Source organism: Leptinotarsa decemlineata, unplaced genomic scaffold, assembly GCF_025532065.1.
Source record: "Leptinotarsa decemlineata unplaced genomic scaffold, Ldec_3_MD MMD2_tig00000505_RagTag_RagTag, whole genome shotgun sequence".
Classification (NCBI taxonomy): Eukaryota; Metazoa; Arthropoda; class Insecta; order Coleoptera; family Chrysomelidae; genus Leptinotarsa; species Leptinotarsa decemlineata.
The window spans coordinates 6,082,607-6,107,236 of NW_027412549.1; the positions used below are offsets into that span (position 1 = coordinate 6,082,607).

Genomic DNA, 24,630 nt, shown 5'->3' on the forward strand with positions numbered 1-24,630 from the left:
TGTGTATCTCAAAAACCAGAGCTAATAAAAATTTTTCATTGTTATTTTCGTTTTTATCACCCCAAAATTAAGAGAAATTGACTAATTTAGTGTAGGAAACATTCAAAAAATATTTTTTTGTTGTGTTGTGATTATTTGAAGATAACTCAGTGCTCGTATTATTCACCTGACAGCTTACACAACAAATTTTTCTACTACTCTCTCAAACAAAAAATGCTTCGACAGCAATTTTCAATACCTAAAGAGGCTGTTGAAGCATTTAAAAATTTTATTTTTCAGATATCAACTTCAGAGTGGAAAAATCACCGTGTCTCCCAAATTTTTGTAACAACTTGAATTGTTTCTCTCGCACCACTTTTTCAGAGGCCAACTACAAAAGGCATACAAGCATTATAACCTACTCTGGTTGAGTGGAAAAGCCTAATCCTAATAATAAAGTTTATTTTTGTGTGAAAACATCGAGTAACTTACGTAATTTTACACGGTTTGCCTTGAATATCATTTCATCATCAAATTGCCCACTGAATATTATTTCACTATTAACAACTGAAACTATTAATCTCAAAAATTGAAAAATTATCTGATTACAGTTCCTATAAATGATTTGTAGAATTTGATTAATGTCAAATTTTACAAATTTATCACTAAAAACAAATAAAAGGTTCTACAATTTCAAATGATCTTCGACCTAGGTGTCAACAGTCAATGGAATTTGATAAGCACGTGTATTGAATTCGATAATGGACCATAATACAAAATCAAGGAATTGTTCAATAAACTAGAATTATTACAATCGTATATCTTTTCGAAGGTTGGTTATACTTCAAATAGACTATATCACTAGATAATAATTAATAGGTTATTCTCAAAACAGTATGTGTTGAAAAGTTGTGCTATTGCACGGAACATAATGTTCAAAATTTTCAAATGAAAACTCTTTTATAGGTATTTTATATCGTAAACAGTAACTGTCGAGATAACTGCTATATCGGAAATGATAGATAATAGAAAATTTGCTAAATTAGGAAATACTTGCGTATACTTTGTTCAATTTTAAATCGGAATGATCTTCTGACATTTTTTTTCTTGATTTTCAATTTGATACCCTTATCTTAGATAATACTTCATTCGTTTCACTAAGGAATTGATTTTTCTCTTCGAGATACAAAAGTTTCTTCACGAAAACAAATGAATTGAAGTTAAATTTTCCAATTACGTAAAAGTTGATCGATTATTATATTTAACTTGTTAGAAACAGCTTGCCAACTGTCACTATTGATACTGAGAACTCGCTTCACTTTTTCAATAATTGTTCGCGCCAGATCATTAAAAAAACAGAAGCAAAATCATGAGGCTTCGCATGAGGCAGTTCAATGTAAGATTTTCCGATAATCCGATCTACTGAAAATATCTCAGGGTACTGGTGAAGAAATTTCAAACAACTGGAAATGTAGCTTGAGCTAGAGTTGCAATAGTTGCTAGTGAGAATGATGTCTCAATAATCACCGTCAAAAATACCTCAGAAGACATAAGTCTCACCCCTATAAACTGAAGATATTACAAAAAATGACTGAAGATAACCCTGTAAATCCAAACTGCATAAAAAGTATTTGTTTTAGTGACGAATTAACTTTTTTCTCAAACGGAAATTTCAACCGCTGAAATGTGCTACATTGGTCAGACATAAACCCATATATTTTTCGAGGTCATAGCAGGAATATTGGGAAATATAATTGTTATTATCGTATATCTGGATGAAAATCTAACTTGTGATTTATATTTGGATATTCTTCAAACCCTCATTCATCCATGGATTCAAGAAATTGTGGCGATCAATCAAGATGAATTCGATATTCTAGTTGTTTTCCAACAAGATTGTGCGCTCCCGCATTTTTTAGGCCTGTAGAGATTGGTTGGATCAGACATACCTAGGCCTGTGGATTGGTAGGCGCGGTTCGTTGAAATGACCTGCTCGTTCACCTGATTTGACTCATATTTTATTTCACGCAATCTGAGACAATACGGAAACTTAAAGACAGAATTAACGAAACTTGTGCTAGCATTACCACAGAAACATTTCAAAGCGTTGAAACGATTTCGAAAATAAACTATTTTACTGTCAGGAGGTTTAAAGAGAACATTTTGAACATTTGCTCGAATGATATAGTTATCCAATATATAAAATTCTCGTGTCACATGGTTAGTTGCCATACTCCTCGGAAACGGGTCAACCCATTTTCATGAAATGTATATGTATATTTGGTAGGTCTGAAAATATGATTTAATCTATTTTTTATACCCCTAAGTGATGAGGGTATTCCCCCAAATATTTTTTAAATTTTTTTGGCAAAATTCTTTGTTTTAGTTTTTTCATGATGTAGCATTACAAAATACATATAACCCCCAATTTTTGCCCTTCTTTAACCAAATCCTATTTTTAATAGCCATTTTAGTGATGCATTCATTTTCAACTCTGATCATAGATCTGTTATTCCCGCCAATCGACAACCGGTGTTACTTCTCACTCAGTAAACAGCGCGGAGTAGGGATGAGACAGAATCCGATCTCCTGTCTCTCTCACACAATAAGCCTTCTTTCACTGCCTACATAGTTTTCGACCACTATTATTGTTTATCCATCGAGCGTAGATACAGTTTGCGATGCCACCGAAGCTGTGAATTATCCAATAGAGTTTTTAACCCAGATTATTTAACCCAGATTTGCCAGGCATGCCGCTGCATAATTTACAACTGAACGTTGGATCGCTCCGTAATTTGAATCCACCACGGCTGTGCAACAGCACATGATTAGTCATAAAAAATCAATAAAAAAACATTGTCGAAGCCAGCATTTCAAATGGCAAGTTCCGAGGTAAAAATACACACATCGGAAAAGTCTAGGGATATTTTTATAACATACTAAATATCATAAAAATAAATGCATGAGGTCGTTTAATTTCGATTAAATTGGTACACTCGACCACCCTGTAGATTTCTATGGGTTGAACAAAGCCTGCAAAAACGGTAACTAATCTTTTATCAAGTTTTTTACAAACTGTAGGTTTTCGGCTAAAATGAATAATCTGAAAGTGTCGAGTTTGTATATTCTATGCAGTTCTTGCTCAGCAATTAAATATTGTGCTTTAACATGGAACGCCATCACTTACCATTGGCTGAGATGAATAGAGCTGTAGGGCTTCTTCAAGGTGGCATGCGACAAAATGATGTAGCTCTTCGTATGGGGGTCTCCCAAAGTGTTATCAGTCGATTGTGGCGGCGTTTCCGTAAAACTGGCAGTCCAGCCGAACAACATCCAGGGCGAGGACGCGCTACAACTGAAATTCAAGACCGATTTTTGGTCTTAACCGCAAGAAGACAACCGACAGTCACAGCACCTGAGTTGGTTAACGTGTTGCAGCAGACGCACCAGGTAACCATTGGTCGTGATACTGTCAGAAATCTACTGCTTGAAGCAGATCTCCACAACGGAAGGCCACTTAGATGTCCACCTTTGTCGAGAGGCAATCGCGGTAGAAGATTAGAGTGGTGTCAAGAACATCAAAACTGGGATGCAAATGATTGGGCCACAGTTTTGTTTACAGACGAATCCAGATTTGGATTTCATCCAGATTCTCGTCGAGTAAGACTGTGGAGACGACCTGGAAATAATGAACGTTTGAGACACGTCCAGGAAGTCCACACGTACAGAGGTGGTAGAGTAATGCTATGGGGCGGAATCATGATCGGCGGCAGAACCGATCTCGTTTTTCCAAATCGCTCCCTCACAGCTCGACAGTACCTCGACACCATTCTTCTACCTATCGTCCGTCCGTTTGCTGGTGCTGTTGGTGAAAACTTCCACCTAATGCACGATAATGCTCGTCCACATGTCGCGCGTCTAGTGACTGACTGGCTCACCAACGAAGGAGTTGATGTATTGCCATGGCCAGCACAATCACCGGACCTGAATCCCATCGAGCATGTGTGGGACATGCTTCAACGAAGAATTACTCCGCATATGGAGAACATTCACACAACGTTTCAATTGAGAAAGCTTTTAATCGCTGAATGGGCAAATGTACCTCAACAAGACATTGACAATCTCATTTTGTCGATGCACGATAGATGTAGGGCCGTAATAAACCAGCGTGGAGGCCAAACTTTGTACTGATTCCAATTTTTTTTGTATTATGATTTTTTTTCGGGGTGCCAAAGAAGAGCCATATTTTTTTTTTAGTTTTGCTTATATGCGCACTCAGTATTTTTGACCATTTAATAAATTTTGTTGTAAGTTACATTCGTTTAATAATCACCCGTCAACTTTTTTTCCCTAAAGCGATCTAAAAAAAATTATTGCCATTTTTAAAAATATCCCTAGACTTTTCCGATGTGTATAGTATTACCACGAATCCCTATTATACCTACAGATGCGCCAATTCATTTTAAACCTGTGCTGTGTAATTTCCAATTAGACTGGCTTCTGCAATGACAAATAATAAGTCCTAAGACCAAACAATGTCCGTTCGTGGCTTTGATTTGAGCACACCATGTTTTTCAAATGGACAATTATACGTGGCATGCTCTCGAGTGGCCCAATCATCCAGTACATTTGTGTTGCCTAAACACGGACTAACGAAAAATATTGTACACACTATAGCAATTAAGGAATTAATATTATTTGTAAGGGTTATTGTTTTGATATGAATAATTTATGTGGCAAAAAACGTTTGCCGGGTCAGCTAATTATAAATAACTACGCAACCGGTTATCAAAATTCCAAGAAATTATGATCATTGTATGGCGAATTGGAATACCTTTGATATAAAATATCACAGGACCTCACTTTCTTTTTGCAGCCCTCTCGGCATCAAGTGATGTCACACTAATTGCTTTATATTAAAAAAAACTAAAAATAATAAAGCAAAACTATGTCCGACACTGAATCTTGCCCCGTTCGATAGTGAAGAGGTTGGGGGACAATTTACGTCCGCACTGTATATTTTCAACTTGAGTAATTTGTTTACGGTCTTTTGAATGACATTTTATTTTTCACCGACCTTTTTAATAATTTTCACCTTCCACTATCTGAAAAAAAAATTTAATGGAAGGCCCAAAAAAGTCGATAAAAATTGATTTTCTCCACTTAAATGACTTTCGTTGAATACTTTATAAACACTTTGGACCATTCCAGAGCAGTTCCCCTAATACCAATGGCTTCCAATTCGTTTTCGTTTCAACGGCAGCAACTACTAGGGTAAATGTTAATAACATCATGAACATCATGACTATTAGTAGTCCCATCAGCTATGTAACGTAGCAGAATCAATTTTTTAACAATGAACAACCATCAATCGTTTCATAAACTTTTCTCAAGTCTAGAAAACAGCAAAACATAGTCACAAGCATAGTCCTGTGATTGATATCTGTTTCAATTTTTTAAGTTTTGGTGTACAAGAAAAAGTGATGATTTACAAATCTTTGTGTGTTTTTTTGACAATTTTATTACTCTTCCTTCCTCTGAAAGTTCACCACTCTTCAATATCTAAAGATCAGAAATCTAAAAAAAATCTCCCTACTCAATCCTTTAGTCAGTTCTATTTCCTGCCTCAATGTTCTGTGAATATTTACCACGTTTATTTTTAGAATTCGATTTCACTCACTGGAATATTAGTGACCTAACAATGATTTGTTTTTGAACTTTTTGTTTTGTTTCATTCGTGACAACCTCGTTTAACCTTTGTATTTTAATTTTCAGAAATGAACAGTCTAGAATCGATATCGAAATCAATATCGGAGCAGGAATTATTTATTAAAAGAACTGACTGACACTCTGTTTCGCAACGCAGGTTCAATGAATGGGTCTGCCCATTAATGTTCATTCATTTGGAATATGTGATTTCTGCACAATGAAGTGCCCTCTAATTTTAGTGTCATTGTACTTAACATCCTTAACCGCATTGAAGAGAGAAAAGGATAGCGACCACAACATTCTCCAGATTCGAAACCTCTTGAACAGAATGATTTTCAGAATTATCCAACTGTAATGTACCGTAATTCAGTAGAGAAATCTTAGAAAAATAAGTTGTAATATGTACTACTTAATGTTTTTCAAGTTTTTATTTTGTCTTCGATACTTAGTCGAGAATATTTGATATAGAATGAGTTGAGGTAGGCAAGTAACGACAAAAGTTGAAAATAGTTTCTCTTGAAGCAGAATAATCACAGGAAATGATTTGTAGTGTTGGTAATGTCTGTGTTACCCTCCTGAGTTTAGTTTGGTATATTGAATTCATTAACACCTGTTTGGGAATGCATGTTGAAATGTAAGACCCTCTCCTTCCCTCGAGGTGCCCAAGCCTAATAAAGACTGCTAAGGGTTGCGCTTGAGATGGCTACTGGTTGGTGATAACAATTTGAACGCTATGACGATGTAGTCCTACTTGTGTTCTTCCGTATAAAGAAAGACCTGTTGCATGCAGGATTCCTAACGCAACCGCCAACACTATTTGGCCCCCCAGTGATGAAATTATACGTCAAAACTCCGACCAAAATAACTTAACTATGTCTCACCTCAATATCACAGAAAAGTAATGAAGAAAAACATCACAGCAGACTAGAAATATATCATAAAACACACGTTCAATGTCTGCAAGAGTCACATGGGTCACTAGATCAAACAATAATCAACACGCATAAACTGAACAACCTTCAAATGTTTACTTAACTTGCACGAGTATGCATTAATCGACCGTCTTATTCGAATGTTCGGAACAGACTGGAATCTGATTGTTGAAAGAACGACATTCAAATGTTGGCGCGCACGCGTCGATTCGTTCAAAAAAATCATATCAATTTTTTTCGAAGTCGATTCGATGTCTTCGGAAAATTGAAGGAAGGGACGACCAATGGTAATAAGGCCCCTCCTCTGGGGTATTTTGATAACTAGAGTTTTAGACTTTTGATTGTTCGACTGAAACAAGGTTGTTTACTATGTTTCCGAACATAATACGGTTGTTTACATAATCACTGCATTTTTTGATGAGATTAGGTGATCGTGAAAGTAAATACATTTTTTTGGAACCTCGTGAACATGTCAATAAACAAATATTCAGAGTTAATTTGTTTCTTCAAGGTCTCGGCTCTTTCTTGATTCAAACTACACAAATGAAACAAGCCGATAAGGCAATTAGCCAGCGGGAAGTACATTTAGTTGGCCTTCTGACATTTGACATAATAATTTCTTCGAAGTATACATTTGTATTAAGGATGGACTGCCTCCAAATGGATCGTATTTAGCTATCATTTTGACGTTGCTCATGCTATCAACCAAAAAAATTTTGATTGTGTATTCATTAGAAAGGTTCACAAGGGTTTGAATTTCCAAGTTTGTAGGAAGAATAGACAAATGTAAGCATCGATATACATTTCATTGCAAGACAATTCTAGAAGACATAAAGTTCAAAATATGTCCAATGTAAAAACGAATAATGTTATCTAAAAGATAACTGAAATATATAGCAACTATACATAAGAAACGAAAGTAATAGATTCAATAAAAAAATATTTAGACCTAAATTTATCCAAATTGTTGATATGATCTTTAATTGTAGAGGTAAACTATAATACAATAATTCTCTCTTTGAATGCGAAGTTGTGTATGGTAAGTTATGTTATGTTATGTTTGTTACGTCACTATCACTATCACTATGTCCCTATGTATGCTTAGATCTTTAAAACTACGTAACGGATTCTGATGCGGGTTTTTAAAATCCTTAGTGATTCAAGAGGAAAATTTATATGTACCTATACACTGTGTCCGTAAAGTATGGAACAAATTCTGTCTGCTAGACCACAAGTACCAAACATGTTTGGAAACAGCTCATTTTTATTACTCTAAACATGTAGCAAACTACGGGTGTTACATTTAAACCAATTGCCGCTAGACAATAAGTATTTTTGATAATATTGTTAATTTACCTAATAAAGAATGTTACGCGTTACTTTATAAGCACACACACAACTACTGTATTTTTGTCCACCCTGTACCATTTGGAATCAACATGTGATACATTTTTGGAATCAGTTCAGCTAGAGTAATCCGAAAATTGAGACAAAATGGGGGTGTTCCATTTAAAAAAAATGACGGTGACGTCATTACTCGAACGTAATTCACCCTGTATATTAGATTATTATTTTAAAATACGGTAAATTAACATCAAAAATCGACGTGTTTCAGGATTATTTCTTAAAATGACCTGTTTAGCTAAAAATGAATTTGTTCCATACTTTACGGACACAGTGTATTACACATTTCTTGCACTTACATTGCAAACACTGGCTGAACCCTAGGAGATAAATAAAGAAATGTACTACAGTATTGTACACCTTAAAAAGGTCTACAAAAAAGTCCGCGATGGATCAATATGGCCTTTTACGGCATGTAATTCAAATAAATATTTTCGAAAATATTACAGATTTGGAATGCAGGGACATAGCGGTTGCGGCGGTACCGGCCGGGTGGCCGGCGACACGTGCTTATAAATAGCGCGTCGGAGGCAGCGCGTCACCCAATAGCACTTTATGATTAGCAACAAACGCATGCGTTTATATTCATATTTAGTATCAGCATTCCCATGCGGAGCCGAGGCGGGTCGCTAGATATGTTATAAACATGGAAAATCTACCAATAGGGGTTTCTGAAATTCATATCCCTGATTATACGTAGCACTTTCATTTGTAAAACCGTTGTCATTTCAAGGGTATTTCCCCCCAAAATCATTTTATAGCATTCTGGCACAAGTCAGGTCTAGGTTTCAAGAGATCACTTCAAGAGTGAAATAAACATATGAAACGAAGTTACGCAGTAAATTGTTAACCATCAGAGATTGGCATTTGGGATGGTACTTAACATTTTTCATGAATTTTCAATTTAAGGGCCATGTCGTGGATATGTAATACGAGCGAACCACCCCGGCTCCGCACAGGTGCAATGCTGATACTAAATATAAATTCAACCACCAGAAATTTGAGGGCATGAAGAAAGAGGGATGAAAAGATAATTTAATTTTATGGACGCGCCTTTTTCCTCCGCGGCTGGCGCCCTAATTGTAATATTTGAAAATGCTTTCTTATTACTCATCTACAATATAAAACGGACCTACATACAAAATTTCAGCCTCCGAAAATATACCGGTATGAAGAAACAGTGATGGAAAGGTAACTTCATTTTATGGAAGCGCCTACTTACAAAATTTCAGCCTCCATCGCGGCTGCGCCCCAGTTGGAATATGCATTGCACATCTACAACATAAAACGAACCTACATACAAAATTTCAGCCACCGAAAATATAGCCACCTTCTTCTGATTACCTCTCACTATGACTATCAGCAACTACCGATGTTATCACTGACGTTACAAGAAAAAGCCAAATATTGGTTTCAGGCTAATAAGCTACAACTTAATAATAGTAAAACCCAGAATATCACATTTTCTTTAAATAATTCTCTCATGGAGGACAATAATGTTAAATTATTGGGAATAACTATTCATAACAGACTTGGCTGGAATTGTCATGTTGAACAACTTAGACATAAACTTTCTAGTACGCAATTTTTACTTCGACGATTGAAGAGATGTTATCTTAATCATGATACACTGAAAAGTACCTACTTTGCACTTTTTCATGCTCATATGAGTTACGGTATCATAATGTGGGGTAACTCCTCAAAGTCAATGCAAATCTTTCGACAACAAAAAAAGGCCCTGAGAATAATTTTAAATTGTAATAGCAGACAAAATTGTCGTCCTTTATTTGTTCGCCTCAAAATTTTATCGCTACCTTCCTTATACATTTATGAGACTCTTACAGAAATACATAGACAAAAAAGAAATTTGGTAACACAATCTCAAGTACATTCCAATGATACAAGACGATCAGATTATATCAGAACTCCCAGGTACAGGCTTACAGTCTCCCAAAGAAATTCACCAGACTATCATGTGTATAATATATTACCATCTGATATCAAGTCACTCAATATGATGTCCTTTCAAAAATAGATAAAAAGATTTCTTCTGCAGCACTGCTTCTATTCAGTGGTTGAGTTTAAAGAATATATGCAACATCTTGAAGTGCCTCTTTGAACACTCCTTTCAGATCCCATTCGCTCGATTCTGTTTTCTCAGAAATGTTCTGATGAATATCATCACTATTTCATTGTTTATATCAAAATGATCATAAATATACTCAACGTGGCAATCTTTATTTGTCGCTACTAAGTCCTTCTAGGTATTTTTAATATATCTTTATGTATTTTTAATCTAACTGACTTGCTATAAATGTACTTTTGTATATAACATAGTTAAATAAATATCCTATTCTATTCTATTCTAGCAGTACGGAGAAACAGGGATGAAAAGGTAACTTTATTTTATGAACGCGTCTTTTCCATCGCGGCTACGCCCCAGTTGGAATATTTATTGCACATCTACAACATAAAACGAACCGACATAGAAAATTTCAGCCACCGAAAATATAGCAGTACGGAGAAACAGCGATGAAAGGGTAAGTTTATTTTATAAACGAGCCTGTTCCTTCGCGGCTTCGCCCCAGTTGGAATATTTAAAAAAATTACACACCTACAACATAAAAAGAACCTACATACAAAATTTCAGCCCCCGAAAATATAGCGGTGAAGAGAAACAGTGATGAAAAGTTAATTTTCATATGTAATCATATGTAATTTGAAAATCCTTTCTTAGTGCGCATCTTAGACCTAAGAAGCACCTATATACCAGCTTCCTAGCTTCCTAGGACTCACCAGTACGGAGTATCAGAGATGAATGAGTGTTTACTGTTCCTCCATAGTATGTTATAGAAAATGATGATTTTCATTTCAGAAAATCTCGATGCTTTCGAAACTTGCCAAAAACCTGAAAATTTTCTTGTGTGATGAAAATTTTAATGTGTAGTGTAGTAAAGACTTGTTACTTGTTTACTTCTCTAATATTCAACAGCTTTGAATTCTTCAAATAGACAAAAATCTTTTTATAAATACCAATGAAACTGTAATCTATGACAATTACTGACATAGATTCTTAACTATTCTTAACTAAGTAGGCCAAGAACAATACGTTGATAATTGCGTGATAAGCTTAAGTAACAAAAAATAAAACAATTTTGAGTAAATTTCTGAAAAACACACGTAAGTCCTATTGCGGCTACTATGAGTCGGCTCACGAAAAATTCCTTTTCAGTTTCACGATATTCGGAGTACACAATCATTCTATGATATATGCAATATTCCTCCCAACGTCATATAAATATTGAAAGGGATATGTATTTAAAAGAGTTTTCTTTTCAGAATCATTCACGGAATCACCTCCTCTAAAATATTAAGAAACACCCTATATACCTTGACAATAGTATACCTCTGTCAAGTTCGTTATTTGGCTGAATGGTCACAAAAAGTACTATCATAAAGTTCTTTAAAAAAAGAATGGCATCGAGATTGGTCTGGGAAAATCCTGAAATAGTCAAATCATGAAAGGTAAAATACGGCGATTCTGTATAACTTTGCTAAGTACCATCGATTCGCACAAACATTTGGATTTGGGTGTTTATTATTTTCTGCTTCAAAATTGACCCTGTACCGGTGTGGGTCCACTCATTCTCATGGGTGAAATCAAGTCCATGAAGAGATAAGACTGACTAATTGTCAGCAAGTTTTTTCTAAATTTGTCGGCGACCATTTTTATTTTCGTCGAAACTCGTTTAGTCTAGGGAGTTTCACGCACCTTAAGGAAGGTTCTAAGAGTTTCATACGATAGATACACTGTTTTTTTGGTTATCCTACGTTGAATCTTTCAATTTTGGAATTTGACGAATAAGAACCCACCATTACCAAGCTATTACTTCGTTTGTTTTGGTTTTACGGACGTGATTAAGTTGCAAGCCAAGCTTTAACATCGACCGCCGACAAGATTCGTCCTCTGTCTTTTGCTGCAGCATCGCAACTGACCGCCCTGGATGAGCCTCATTTATCTTTCATATTTGAGGGTTGAGTTCTCTATCGATTCCATTGATGGCGTCTTCGTAAGGAAAGATGTTGTCGACATCATTTACTCAGGCTTGTCCTTCAAGGACAGTTGAGTCCAGCAACGCATTTGTGGTTCAGTCCAGTACCTCTGATGAGACTTAGGCGGACTGAAACAGCGCTGCCTAGTGTTGAATCATGAATGCGTTGTGTTTGGGCTCTGGTTTTCAATATGTTTATAATATTTTATATGACATAATCAAAGTGTTACATAATCTAAAATTTTTGTCGAATGTGTCATTATGCATACACAGCAATTTCAACTTAGGATAAGACTTTCTAACCTCAGGTTGGTGTCAGTGAAAATTCCTAAAATTTTACACTGATTGTATTGAAGATTTTATCATGTTTTTATCGTAATGTTGAAATTCTGAACTTTTCTATTTCATCACTGCCAAAAAGAAACATTTCGGTTTTGTTTTCATTCAATACAAAATTATGAGCACTAGAAACCTTCGATTATCCTCAAATCCGATCACTGCCAAAAACCTCTGTAAGTAAGAAAATGAATAATAGAGTTGCGTATCATCTGCGTACTGATGTACATTACAATAGTTCAGATAAAATGAATATCAGTAATATACCAGGAAAGTGGAGAGGGTTCCGAAGTGGTACCTTGTGTCGCGCCTCTTTGGATGACTTTGTGACTTGAAATCTGATTACCAGTTAGTACTCTTCGTCTTCTGTTAGATAAATAACTCTTGGAAAAAGAAGTTGTTGTCATATCACACCCGAAGTACATTTTTTCAATAGTGAAGAATGATTCAAAGTGTGAAACACCTTAGTGAAATTCAATAATAACAAACATGTATTTTCATTAACATCATTAGCATTTAGTATGCTTAGTATGAAATCCAGATTGGGTTGGCGGTGGAATCCGGTTTGATACCGAGTGATATTGGTAAGTTGATTGCGAAACATTTTTTCGATGATTTTGGAGATAGTAGAGAATTTAATGATATACAACAATATTCCTCTCAACGTCGTATTCCCATAAATGTGCAGCATTTAATTCATTATTTTACAGATTATTTAATATTCCGATGTCACCTAATAATTTCGATAAAGAGTTGAATATCATTAGATAAATAGGTCATAATAATGGTTTCCCTGCTATAACAAACACAACTAATATTCTTAATCGTAGTTTAATCTACCAACAACTCCAATAAATATTGTTCTATTCCCAGGATATTTCAAATATTTTCAGATGGTACTGTAATGATATTAATGTTTCTTTTCATACTATGGATCCTATTTCCAAATTGTTAGTTAATACTAAAAATAAGGTACCAATCTCCCATAAATCAGGCGTTTATAGAATGTCTTGTTCACAACCAAATTGTTCCGCTCAGTATGTTGAACAAAGTGGTAGGAAAATCAAAGCAAGAGTTCTTGACATTGTTAAACTAATCGATAATTTCAGAAATCTACACTTGGATGATTATAACACAAAAAGTTCGTTCTCTTATCACATCCTTAATTACAACCATAGTTTTGATATTGATTTTGATTTAGATATTTTACATATTTGCCAAAAAAAACACTTTACTCAATTTTTGAAATCAACTCTGCTATTAATAACCCCAATGTTATCTCTGTTGATGAACAAGTACATTTTGATTGCCAAAAGTTTTTCAATTCCCCTAATTTCAACTAAATTTTCCCTGGCTTGATCTTCCATAAACCTTTATTTTATTCATTTCATTAGTATGGTTGAACAGTATTTTGGTAGTCGGCTCCAGTTGAATGACACCTTTTCTGGGATCTGTTTGCTCAAAACTCGAGTTGATATGTATATGGTGGTCCTTCTTCTGTTGTGTTCTGTGTTTGCAGGTCTCTTGTCACTGTTCCATGTCATCTTGATTTTATTTCTTCATATATTGTTGATTCTCCCGGTTCTTGTGGTCCGTGGCCGTCCGTGGGGATACCTTTCACGATAGATGAGTCTGGCCTCTCTTGAATTTCCGTCAGCCATGCCGTATACAAAAGCCATACCAGCCATTTCAGCATTCATTAAGTCGACATGATACCAAAAAATCACTTTCTAAACTCCGAAGTGTGAATTTGTCAACGAATAGTTGAAAATGTGACAGCAAACTTTTATTTCGTGTTAGGAATCACACGTTAAAAGGTAGACCTCGTTAATCCTTAGATCGCACAAGTTTCGACTTCTGAGGGTTGTCGTTCGTAGGGGTGCGACAGCTGGTTAACGGAAAAACAGATTTTAAACAGATTTTCTAAAAAAGATTTTCATAAACAAACTTTCGATTTATTCAACTTAACTTGCAAGCGGATAGTGTCAAACATTATTGAAATAAAATTTGGCTATAGGTAGTGATTGAGCAGTTCAATAACGCTCAGATTAGAAATCTGTCGGGGTATACTGGCTATAATATAAAATTTGATGAAAATAACTGAAATTGCAAAAAACTTATGACAAAAACCATGTTTTGAATATTTTCACAATCTGTATCTCGAAAATGAATGATTTTTCGATAAACATTTCATAGAAAAAAGTTGTGTATTTTGACGAGATCTACCACATACTTAGTTTTTGTAGGGTTCTCAGCAACTTCAATCAGTACCCTAGGAGTAATATGCATCGATATAGAAAATTGTAAATATCTCGAAAACGATCACCTCCAGCGTTGTTGAGGAAGTGTACCTTTTTTACTTGGAAAAGGTATGGAAATTAGGTTTTTTTTGAAAAATTCCAGAAGTTCACCGTCAAAAAAATTAGGGCAATTCGAAATGAAATTAATACGAAATTATGATTTCTCACGTCAAAAAAACCCGGGTTACAAATTTCGCGCAAATGACTTTTTTTTTGCAAAAGTTATTATTAAAAAACGAACAAAAAATCTATTTCAACACCCTGTATTTCCGAAACGAAGCATTTCCGGACACAAGTTTATATAGACTTTTTTCTTATTCTCAGGAATACTTGAATATTTTAACGTACTGTATTGCAATCTCGTTAAGTCTGGTACTGCTATTTCATCAAATTATAATGATAATTTGTTGCATTTTAGGTCAGGTTGAAGATAATATTTATCAATATTCAACAAAATGACAGCTGAAAACATGAAATGGGTTAAATTATTTGATCAGAGATTATTTAGACAGCACTGTTGAAGTAAATGAAACTTTCACCACGTAAAAAAGTAAATATTGAAAGTTTTATAGATAAAAAGTGTATAAAATGGAATTTTATATTAATTATAACCATCAGTAACATATGATTAATGGGCTTTTGGTTTCTTCAATGAAAAATTCACCCCGGGCGTAATATATAATAGTTAAAATGTATGTTTCTCGGAAAGGTATACTCATAAATAATGGACGAAATGAAATGAGTTGTTTTCTATTACACAAAAATTTCATAATAGTAGGCAATACATTTTCAGAAATTTTATTGCATTAAAATGAAAACATTGTTGTCTGGCTGTGATTCTGAATATTTTATAACTATTATTCCTCATCTGTTGAGTTCCATAAGTTCCTTGGCAGGTAGATACCTCTGTCCTGGGTCTGCGACTAAAAACACCTGCACCAGAACCGGAAGGTGTTTTTGATTCATCTCTGAACCAACAACTATCTGCTCTTAATGTTTCCTTCTCCCGGAGGATACAGCCCTCTCTACTCGGGAACAGTACTTTATAACGCAGTTCGTAGTGAATGAAGCTGATAAAACCGTGTTAATAAAAAAGAAAGGAGATGTACACCATAGTATTTTCAGATATTAGTAAATGGAAGCTTTTGGTTCACTTCTTAATCGAAACCAGAGCAACCAGAGAACAAAGCATTCGTAAAACCAGATAGATCTGTTTCGTCTTACCACATATCTCATTAGTACTGCTATACTGAACCACGAATGCATTGTTGGACCCAACTGTTATTCAAAAACAAAAACATAAAAGCTGCCTCATGAAGCTATTGAATAGTGAAACACGTGTTGTGTGACAGAGGAAAAATATTTTGGCGGTCGACGTCGAAGCTTGGCTTTTTAACACACAGTCTGCGCAATGAATGTCATCGCCTTTTTTATATCTAGGTATTCAAAAGTTATCTGGCCAACCTGTACATAAAGACATAAATTAATTCCTCAGGTTGTTTACTTAAAATGATTTGTTTACTATATTGACGTCATTAAAATAATCATGAGCATTTGTAACGAAGATATTTTTTCATAGATATTACAGAATGTTATGAACTTCCTAGATTCACAAGAAAACTTCGACTACAAGCCATTAGAACTCTCTAAGTTGTAAAACTTTCCAATCCTTGATATCAAAATTTCTGATCATAGACCATTTCGTTGACTGCTGCTGATGGATTCCATGTACAGTATAAATTATACAATTATATCTGATAGAAATTTTGAAATCAATTCGACCAATCGAATATTGTATTTCGTCTATTGGACAGCAATTTCCATCTTACTGACACATTTTTTCTGGAATATAGAACTTGGATGTAGAGTCTTCTTGGTATATCAGGATCTGTTTCAAAGTGTTACAAATTTCATTAATACAAAACTGCTGTTCTAATTGAATATTTAACTTTTTTCTCTAATTGACTCGGCTCAAACTACACCGGAAACGATTCGATCTTCACAAACTTCATTGTACTTGAGATACACTGTTTGGAACCTTTGGTGTAGTAATGAATATTACTGGAGTTTAATCCCAACACCAAACCGTTATTTTAACACCTCGATCACCAAGTGATTATCTTCAAGAGGAAGATTAAACTAAATTACATAAAATATTGTCCTTATTTATACCATAGATACCTTTGCTAGGTACCTGTGTCTTAATTGTCTTAAATTAATTTTACATGTTGCCTGGCAAACCTGTTCATGAGCAAATTTGTAATCGAAACCAAAGAAAAATCAGAGTATTTCCCTAGGATATGGCTGAGGTATGCGGATGATGTTTTTGCGATATTCGTAAACAAAAAATCGAATATTGAGGACTTTTTTTCCTATTCAAATAATAGATTTCCATCAATAAGAGATGATATTATTAGGAAGAAAAAGTTTAGGTTAAGAATGAACGAAATCGCGACTTTCAGAAAAGACGAGAACCAAGGCAAATATATCTCAATTCCATACCACCATTATACGAAGAACTTTAAAAAGATTTTCAAGGAACTAGGTATGAAGGTGGTATTTAAAACAAGTCATACATTACAGAGCATTCTAGGAAATCCAAAGGACAAAGCCGAGAATTCAGAAATTCTGGAGTTTACGAAATTTAATGTAAGGACTGCGATGCAAAATATTATGGACAGACTAAAAGATCTATCAAAATAAGATATACTGAACACTTAGCACACCTAAAATATGGAAGATCAGAAACATCGGTAGTGGCCCATCATATTGTGTAACAAAACCCTCCCATAGGCTTTATTTTAATTAAGATTAGTTAGACAAGTTAACAACAACAGACATATAGATGCCCATGAGAGTGTAGAAATAAGTGAACATAATAATATTATGAATAACGATGCTGGACCAAAACCTAATAGTAGTACTATAGTACTATATAGCTTGTTGAAATAATATTTTATCATCCGATTCTCCTGATTGTTAGATAAGCCAATATTGTAAGATTAATTTTGACTAGTAAATAAGGCAACATGTAAAATTTACAGAGGTCAGAGATATCTATGGTATAATCTTCCTCTTAAAGATGTTCACTTGGTGATTGAAACACGTGCCGAGGTGTTAAAAATAACGGTTTGGTGTTGCGATTAAACACCAGTAATATTATTTACAAACTTAATTATCAAAATTTCACATGTTTAGCTACCATAGTAGCTTTTTCATAGTTTATTGAACTTGTTTGATGTACCTGAGGTATATAAAAGTTGAGTATATGCTCTAGGTAGTTATGATTGTGTAGTTAGTTCTCATTGGTGATTACGTAGGGTTATACATAAAAGATACGAGTAAATATTTAGTTTCTCGTATGTTATTCAGTATGAAAAATTTAGTGCCTACTATAAAGGAATTTTAGTATTAGTGATTTTGGCTTTCAAAGTGCTACTCAATTATTGGTTTATTCGACATGATACAAAAAAATTACCATAAATTACAGACAACCCATAAATTAAAAATAATAACTGTCAAATCTAACTATATGATCTTTCACTAATAGTATTTTAGAATTTCCAGTAATAATCAATTATATATTTTCATCAAGATGGAAACTATATTTTGAAATTAATGCTCATATACTACTAATACTATTCTCAGAAATCTTACAACCTGATGACACAAATTCTTATAATAAATACATGAATGATTATGCAACTGCCGAAATTTAGTAATGGTGTGATGTTCAATTTTTACATTCATCATCACCAAAATTATAAAATCTGTTTCTGGCAATGGCAATGAATGTAACAGCAGGTTTTTGTGGTAACACTGTGGATGATTGGTGACACTAAAAAATCCATATCTGCTTCTGTAAAGTTTGATTACATATTTTTTATAGAATACCTAACACTTGTTTGACGATACGGCTGATAAAATTATGTCTGCGCTTCAGATCTCGTGTGATCTAGTTGTCTACTCGCAGTAAAAGCTACAGAGAGAGAAAGAAAAAACGCGATTTAAAATTTGGTTCGCTATCCCTGGTTTTTCAATAGGTTTTTGGACTTCACCTTCATCATCACTACTTCTCCAAAGATAGGCAATATTCTCTGAGAGACATTTTTGTCGAGGAATCAATGTTTCTTGTTGTTAATTTTCTACAATTTCGAAAGTGAACAAAACTAAATCAATAAATAGTCTGCTAAAGTGTAATAACGGACCAACTAGTAAGTTCGCCCCGAAAGGTTGCGTAATTTGAACCACTGAATAAGAGTTCAAATAGTCAATAACTTTCATTCATTTTTCTTCATAAATTATTCAATTTATAGGCAAGATCTGTAAATACTACAAAGTTACCGACTGGACTCTTCAGTGGTTTACATTACGCAGTAACTTTTCAGTTTGCCCTTTACTATACTTTAGCAGATTCTTGCAAGAACCAAATAAGACAAGTATAACGCATCATATCAATGATAACAAATTTTACAACTCATAAGAAGAAGATTTGGAAATATTCATTAGGGATATAAACATGAATGCATTAGATACGGCAGCTTACGACATTAACCTTAACATGAATATTCTTAATGAAAATGGATTCATTTCTCATATTACTGAACCTACAAGAGTGGTCAACGATTAAGCCTCGTGTTTGGATCACACTTTTGTAAGATTAAAAAATCAACTACAGAGTGATGCCACTATCAACGCTAACATTTTTGAAACTGACATAACTGATCTAGGATCTAGGTAATCCCAAAAAATATGAATGGTCATAAATGAAAGTATTTCTAATAAAACAAATAAATAATTCTCACAAAATAAGATCATACAAAGTGAACATTCAAAATTTATTCTTGAAGCATGGTAGTATTCCATTCCAGTGGAAAGACTCATAGTTACACCAATCTTCAAAAGAAGTGATCCAAAGAAACTTAGTAATCATAGACCTACTTCTGTTATATCTTATTTAGCTAAAATCTTTGAACATAGCATCAAAAGTAGACTATTAGGTAACATTTTTCAGGGAGCATCATGTTATAGCAGAACGTCAATATGGCTTTATTCAGAATTATAATACTGAAAATCTAAGAAAAGAAATGACTTATCTTGACAAATCATTTAAGTGTTTAGCGATTTTTCTAGACTTGGTCAAAGCATTTGACACTGTCTCTCATGATGCACTGAAAAAACTTGAAAGATATGGTATTAGGGGAATATTCCTACAGCTTCTTCAAAACTATCTCAGTGGTAGAACCCAACAAGTTAAAATTGGTAAAACCCAAAGTTCACCCTCAATCCTATGTATTGGTATGCCTGAAGGTACAGTATTGGGTCCAATACTGTTCCTTGTACACATAAACAATATTTGCCGCATTGTTAATGTTCTACGTCACATCATATGTTATGCCTATGATAGTGCATTGATTTTCAAAGGCAACACCTGGAATGAAACTATTTACACAGCTGAGCAAGATTTGAGGAAAATTGGATTATGGCTAAATAATAATAAATTGAGTATAACTATACAAAAAACAAAATTTATCACCTTTTCTCTTAGATATAACGACTCATCCAACACAAACAATAAAAACCAGATTGCTCGAATCTACAATACCAATGCCCCGAAATAACAAACACATCATCGAATAAATACTTACAAATTTTTCTCGACCATGAGGTGGGACGAACATGTTAATCATTTGATTAAAAGCATACGATTGGTAATGAATACATTTCACAATCTGAGGGACATCGTATCCAAAAATAATTCAATAACTCTGTCCTAATTTATTGCATTACATCATGGGGTAGCGCGTTTAATATTCTAGACAATCTAAAAATTGCTCAAAATTCTTTACTGAAAATTATTCACAAGAAATATAAACGATTTTCACATATATGTTACTCTACAACAATACACCGATAATGAATATAAATTCCATATATATTTACAAAAGCATTATCTGGGTTTATTTAAATATCGGTAAATTCAAAAAACTAGAAAATTATATATCAAGATTTAGTATAGTCACAACATAACAAATTCCACTTTTCAGGAAAACCCATTCCCAAAGGAGTCTATTTTATTATGGCCCAAAATTTTTCAATCTCCTTCCTAAAAACCTGAAAACTATAAATGGTATAAGAAAATTTAAAACTGCTTTAAAAAGTTATATACAAAGAAACCCAACGACTTTCTAAATTGAATACTGTTCACCTTTGCTATCATTCGCCTATCAATATGTTTTAAATTTGAAATAGAGCTTTCCTAGCTCTCCTGCCAACTCACTAAAACCATTAGAATTGCATAGACCTCCGATTTCATTTATACCTAGGTGTAGCCCATACATTCAGTGAGATACCTCTGATGTCATACATTATTTGAAGTATTTTTGAATATTATTGAATGAATCAAAATTACTGAATAACAGCTACTTGAATCTGCTTGATCCAAAATTTCACTTGCAATCAGTTGAGAAGTGTTTCAAGTGTTAGCACTAGTATAGAAGTCGCTAACACAGTTGTCAGTTTCCAACTGGAACACTAGTTCGGAAACAGTAATGATGTCTATTTCATTCTAAAATTATAACAGCAGAATAACCCTAAATATTCCCTATTCATCATTTTTTTTTATTTTGTATAAAATCAAGGAGAATGATATGAATAACGACTAATTCCATTGCTTTTATGAAATAGTTTATGATATACTGTTGATATTGACATTTATATCGTCTGTTAATACGAACTCCCCTAAATGATAAACATATCATCACTGACCTATCACAATCACACTAACTCACATAATACTTGATTAAAAACAATTGTTCCATCTCACACATTAGCGAACAGCGCCATTAATTTGCAAGAATCGATATCAAAATTTTGATCAATTAAAAATTTATGACGTGAATATCAAGATATTCTCAACAAATTTTATAAATTGTCAATAATGACAAGGTCATTATTTATTCATTTATTGAAGAATATAAATTGAGCAATATGATATTTTGTAACATAGGTACTTGTTACAAGATATATGAAATCAATAGCAGATATCAAAGGAATTGAAATTTCTTATGCAGATTCAAGAATTTTTGTCAAAATAAGAAAAAATTGTTCGGGTTAATAGATCTAATTTATTATAAATACAAATGTCTAAACTTATGGTAAACAAAATTGGTTGAACTTAACTGGATTGGTACCAAATATATAAAAATAGGTAACTAGAAAGATTTCTATGACAAAAATTCTCTAAGATATCAGGTTCTGGTTTAGCTATACCCACGTTGGAAAATTCTTCATTACCTTATTATTTTCACCGATATCAAGAACTATAACACATAGGCTGAAGAGTTCTGGGCCTAAGAAAGAAAATGCATTTTTTTTTTATTTAAAATTGCTTTTATTCATGAACGTAATCTCCATCAAGAGCCACAATCATTCCAGCGCCGCTTCAACATCAATACCACATTTGTAGGACTCTCAGCGAAATTTCTTACCGGCGAGCATTTTATTGAGGTCTGCGAACATACAGTAGTCGCTGGAAGCCAAATCTGGCGAATACGGTGGATGTGGAAGAAATTCATGTAGTGTTGCCATTTTTTTGATTGACTCGTGACACGGTGTGTGGTCTTGATGAAACAATTTTTTTTGCCATATGCGGTCGTTTCTTTGCAATTTTGGAATTCAAACAATCCAATAACCCTATATAGTGCATTTTTTTAATGTCCCCCCTTTTATTTTTTGAACGGGTCAACTCAAAAAATTGAAATTTGAGATAATGAAGTTAATGCATGAATACTTTATTTAGAAATGGAATTGACTGATTATACTTTCAAGATGGCGACTGGGCGCCATCTGGGAAAAAAAATTTAATGGAAAGGGGGGGTCTTGTGACACATCATTTTGAAGCACCTGAAGAATACTTCACAACCCTAGAATATGAAGTCAATATCTTCAACTACTACAAAATGGCAGAACATTTAATAATTTCCTGAAGACAAACACATTAATATGGATATTTCTAGAAATATTCCTTTTTATCTGCCATATGGCAATTCCAACAACCCGATAAGGTTATTTTTTGTTTATAAAAACGACAAAAATGTGAGTACGACAATTAACATCATTGTTCAGTTATAATATTTTCATTTAGTTTTCGGTTTTACTAGCAGAAAGGTACCACTTCAACAATCTCTAAAATGGTCAATTCTTCTCCATTGGAAGAACAAATTGCGACACGTAACACTCACGAGACCAAAAGGATTTTCAATGAACGTTTTTCGAATCGTCCTATCTGTAGAAAATATTTGAAGAAACTTGTATCCAAATTCACAATTACCGTAGTGTACATAACAAAAAGCCCCCAGGTCATCCGTCCATTCCGGAAAAACAGCAAGTGCAAATAATTGGTTAGATGGTAGTAAATCCTGAACAGTCTACTCAGTCTGTCGCGAATGTTTGTGAGGTGTCTCCTTCTACTGTGTGAAGACTTTTGAAGAGGAATAGGTATCATCCATACAAAATTTAAATGGTACCATAAATTGATGGATGTAGCCGTTACTACGTGGTAAGAGATCATAATGAAAAGAGAAATGAAAATTTTTATGTTTTTTATAACTTTTATTTGTAACTAACGTTTATTGTATAAGTTTGAGAATGTCCAAATAAGACGAAACTGCCGTAACCTTAGTTACAAATGAAAGTGGTAAAAAACAAAAAAATTTTCATTTCTCTTTTCATTAAAATGGTACACCAATTAACTGAAGATGACCCTGATCGAAGAACAGAATTCTGCGAAATCATGACGGAAACCATTGCAAGGCATCCTACCTATCTCCACAATATTTGTTTTAGTGACGAATGTACATTTTTTAACGGCAATGTTCACAGACAAAATTGCCGCTATTGGAGTGACACGAACCCTCACGTTTTCCGGAAAACACATACCCAATGTCCAGGAACATTTAGGAAGGAATATTGGCAAACCATATTGTAGGTAATTGATACACTAGATAATGTGCTCTGACACGATGACGACAAAATTATATGAAAGTTATTTCTGCAGTAGAAAGTGACATTTGAGATTGGTAGGTTTTCAGATTTGGAAAGCTAATTCTTCTCGTAGATCAGAAACACAAAAAAATGGAAAAGCATTGCTCTCAATAAAAACTTATTTACAATGAAATTAACTCACATCACATACGTTTTTATTGGTATTTCAACAAGAACTGTAGGTATTTGCTTTTTTGTTCTGGACAAATCGAAAATGAACATTTAGATGATTTGGAAACAACGATAGTACTAAGAAAAAGGAAGTTAGAAAAAAAATTAGTAATTTTTTTAAATTAAATCGAGTGGAATAGGAGTCTAAAAACTTCCTATTTCACTCCAAACCGCAAAAATGTAGGAACTTATGTAAGGTATGTAAGAATCGCAAAATTTCTAGGTGACGAAATATGTTTCCATTCACTTTGAAATTAATTTTGTTCAGTTCAATACATCAATAACCCGAAAAATTGAAGAAAATACTCAACTGTTCTATATTATATAGAGGTGTACCAGAATATATTAATTCTTATTGAACAGTCTTCATGTTGTAAATCATGTTTATGCACGCATTTTATTGAAAAGAAACCAGAAAATTAAGGTTCATTTTGAAAATTTCCAAAAATACACAAATATTAGAAAAAATTACTGAAGTTTGTCGTGAAATGTTCTGTATAATTTCAAATACATAATGCTAGTATTTCGAAAATACAAAACATCATGCATTCTCATGTTCTCAAAAAGTACCATGTGGAAGTTTTTGCATAAAAGATAATAAAACAGTTCATTGGAACGGACATGCAATTATAGCATGTTTATAAAAACAATATTGTCTTTAATACTCAATAATTAGTGTTTGTTAATAATGATCATAATACT

At 33.8% G+C, this 24,630-nt stretch overlaps 1 protein-coding gene across 5 annotated transcripts in view; it reads right to left on the minus strand.

Annotated features, from left to right (window-relative positions):
- NFAT (nuclear factor of activated T cells 3) overlaps nt 1–24,630 on the minus strand; it is a 259,305-nt gene that overhangs the window by 101,000 nt on the left and 133,675 nt on the right. The window contains exon 1 of one of the 5 annotated variants that reach the window (XM_023161527.2): nt 6,570–6,788. The exons of the other annotated variants lie outside the window; for them this stretch is intronic. The gene's annotated coding sequence lies outside the window, so the exon portion shown is untranslated. Of the gene's footprint in view, nt 1–6,569; nt 6,789–24,630 lie in introns of those variants that run through there. 5 annotated transcript variants of the gene reach the window in all.